The sequence below is a fragment of the Coturnix japonica genome, chromosome 10 (assembly GCF_054131305.1).
Source record: "Coturnix japonica strain WE chromosome 10, WE-NBRP24, whole genome shotgun sequence".
NCBI classification, from domain to species: Eukaryota; Metazoa; Chordata; class Aves; order Galliformes; family Phasianidae; genus Coturnix; species Coturnix japonica.
Window position 1 is genome coordinate 7539499 of NC_140672.1, and position 4020 is coordinate 7543518.

Sequence of the window (4020 nt, forward strand, 5' to 3'; positions counted from 1 at the left end):
ATTCTCCCCATGTCAGAATGCCCCCAGTCTGAACTTAATTCTGTTCAGCAACTTTCTTGGTGGAAAAACTACTTATACAGCTGTTTTACAAGAGGGTTATACATTCAGTTAGGGCCTACACTATGTACTGAAAATACTGGAAACTTCCACTGCAAAAACACAATCTACCTCTCCCATCTGTGCAGCCTTGCAGACCCAGAGCATGCCAGGTTATTTCTGCTTTCATAGCATTTGCATGCTGTAGGGTGAGCACAAGGTTCTGCTGCTTGATTCTTCTGCAAGAGCTGCCTACCGGCAAATGGTTGCAGGGATGGAGGATGTGACAGAAAGCATTTGTCTCCACAAGAGCAGAGTTACATTCAGTGCAGAGTGTGAGAGTCAGGTTGGTGTGGAAAAGCACTGACACGCTGGGGATGATGCAGTGCTCACATGTCTAACACTCACAGACATTACTGTCAGAAGGATGGTGCTGTGTTGTGCTTCTACCTTTGGCAGCCCCTGGAGAAATGCTATGGCACACAGAACACCTTTGTATTGCACTGACTGCTGCCATGCAGCATGGATTTAACACACCAAATCCAGAGGAGCATGACTGCATCTAACTGCCCTGAGAAAAACTACTGTAGCTGAAGAGATGAGGAGGCAGCTGCTCATCTGCAGAACAAGCAGTACTGCCAGACATTGGGCCAGGTGAGCACCTCCTGCTGCAGCGTGATGATGACAGGGCTGGAGATGATCTGCAAAGCCAGCATAAAAGTGGGAGACGTGAGTCAACATGGCAGGAGGACAGAGGTGTTAGGGAGCAGCCAAGGCATCAAAGAGTATCAGAAGGCTTTGAAAAGTATCACAAAGTGACAGCCAGGAAGACTGGGATATATCATGAGCAGCAACCTGGATGCTAGAGATTATTTGCTCCCATACAAAATGGTAGAGATCTTGCTGCAGACATCCCAAAGCCAGGCAAAATGGGAACCCAGAGCTCTGCCTGCACGAACCCCACAGCCATAGCATTGCAAGCTGAGCTGCCTTGCTGTTTGTTGCATTCATCCCAATCCCTGTGATTGAAGACTCAGAATGCAGTCGAGGCGATGACTGAGCATGAGAGTGACTTTATTCAATAAAAGACAGGAGGGCTTGAGAGGTCAAGGGTGAAGATGGGACTCCTCTTGTCAAGATGAGAGTGGCTCAGAGCTGGTGCTGCTGCCTGGTGCCTGGGACTGGCAGCCTGACTCTAAGTCCCCATCTAAGATGCTCAGCTTCACCTCACTGATGCTGACCTGCTCCTGCATGGTGGTGCTGCTGCTGGGACACTCGGGCTGTGCTTGGGATGGGCAGCACTGCAAAGGCGCTGGGTCACAATCCAGGCAGGTGACTGCTGTGTCTGGCAGGCTCAGGTCAGGAGCTTCAGCAGAGCCAGGAGATATGAGAGCATGAACGTGGATGAGCCCCTTGTGTCCATCACTGTTACCATGTGGAAGGCTGTCATCCGAATTGCAGCGATTCATGCTTAATAAGAACTCTCCATTGATGGAAAGACACTGCTTGGTTTGGATCTTTGGGGTTGACAAGGGCTCGAATCACCTAGGAAGGCATAGAAACACAAGGGTTAGTTTCAAACATTTGCAAGTTGAATCATGAAAGGTTGTTGATACTTGGTAATAGAGTGGCGGCAGGAAGAAGCAAGTAGGCTTGAAGCAGCATAGCCACTGTCTTGAAAGTGATCCTCATTCAGGTCCAGCTCGTGTGTTGTTTCACTGTAATCTGCTTCTTTGGGTCTACCTAGTGGGAAGCAACACTCGAGCTGTTACTGATATCATTGAAAAGAACTGGAGACAATTGTTCTATTCCTAAGAGCTTCAAGGTGCCTAGAAGCACAAATAGAAACCAGCAGTATTTCATCACTTCACCAAAAGGAAGGTCAAACACCTGAGCTGTGAAGAGCAGTTACAGAACCTATGCATAAGATCACACCAGACATACTTTGTTCTAACAACAGTTATGGCACATAGTCCATTTCCTTCAATATTCCCAAAATGAAATGATGTGGAGCATTACAGGGAAAGAAACACTGCACACAGACACTATGACCCTGATTAGACTCAAGCAGCAGACTTAAAACAAGTCAGAGTTTTTGATTCCAGGATATTTCAGGACCTATCGTGTGAAATTCAGTTACACAACAGTGCCTAGGTGCCTGCGTTTCAAGCAACTTTCAGATCACAGCCATGTAAAATAAAAACAAATTCAGTGCAGAAATAGCAAGCCTGTACCTTAATACTCATGAGATTATCCATTTTTTACAGCACTCTGACTAAGTTCTAAAACTTGCTCATCCCAGTTCACTTCAGCAAGTTCCACCAATTCAAGCAACGCAGTTCTGAGATCCTGTGTATGTTGTGCAGATAGAATTGAACAGTGCAGAAATAATCTCTGACAGCTTTAAGAGCTCTGTTCTGCTTACAAACTCTCAGTCCAAAACTATTCTCAGTTTTAAGGAAATGAACACCTGAAGCAGTTGGATCATCTGCCGCATTCTGCTTCTTGGCATCATGATTAGCACAAAGGGTTTTCTGCTGTCCTGCAGAGATGGAAAAAGTCCTGCTTACAAATGGACCAAGTTTCAGTGTACAGCAGAGTTTGTACCAGACTAAAAAGCCACGCCATTCAATTCATGTGCTCAGGTTGTTATGCACTCCGAAAGGAAACAGAACTAACTGTTGGATTCTGAAGGCAATCTGTGGGGTCCTACATTACCTCCTGATTCTGGAAGAGGAAATTCTAATAGCAAATGCAGAACTTTGATCTTTGTAGACATGAGAAGAGCTGGCATTTAGGAACATTCATTTCAGGGAAATCAAATGATGTGTCTGTATTTTTTACTACAGATAGTATAGGGAGCAGCCAGTTGAAGAACCAGATACAAAAAATCCAGCCCATTGGCAAGAAAATACTTCTCCTTAAATTCTGTATGCTATCATGGTACAGAATTAGGCTACAGTGCCACATAGGCCAACCAAGTGTAGAACCAAATCCACAAAATACTGGTAGACAAAGCAGCAAAAACAGGGACAATATTCAGCAGACAGGCCTTTCTACCCACAGCTCAGCATGTTCTGCCATCCGAAAAGCAAGGCCTCTTGTCAAGCTCAGCTATTTCCCTTCTCAGTGTATTCTAGCACCACTGATACCCACTGGTATCCTCCTGTAGAGTGCCATCATATTGTCATCATCCAAAGGGAAAACCCACACAGCAGAGCATGCAGCACTACACCCATGCTCCAAATATCCGCCTGAAAAACAAAAAGACAATCTTACAAACCTGAAGCACCTCAAATGGCTTCCTGACAGTCTGGATTGTCTGCCCTTGCCAAAGCCCACATATAGCCCATGAAAAGCTGGCTCTTTCCCTTAGGAAATAAAACCTTATCGTCCCAGAGAAAGCATATAACCCTCATTCAATTGCCCTTCCACTCAGCTTAGAGCACTACTAAAACCAGCATCTTCACCTTAGCTCATCACACTGCTGCAGTTCCTTTTACAAGGATTTCACTGGCAAAAATGAAATCAAAGCCGTCACAAGGGATTTAGCACAGTTACATGTTACTGGCTACGAGAGCTGTCAGCACAGTCACCTGTCAGGCTTTGCTGCTGTTCTATTTATGTAGAGGCACAACAAGGTTCAGACACCTCACAGTGCAGTTCTCACTTTGACTGTAAAGAAAAAGGAGGCTTGAAAAGCAGTGTGTGGAAAACAAAGAAACAAGAATTAGAACAACAGTGGGGCCATGGCACTTGTAGGAATTGCTCCGCCTTTAACAGCGATTCAAGAAGGATGAGGGCATTCCAAACCAGACCAGTTTGGACAGATTAACAACTGCAAGTAGTGGGTTCCAAAATTCCAGACATGAAATCAAAGCTGGAAAAACTCTTCACATTTTCATCTCTCAATTTTTAGTACATTGTGCATTACAACGGAAACAATTCTTCACATACAACTTGGAAGCTAAACACAAGTCTGAC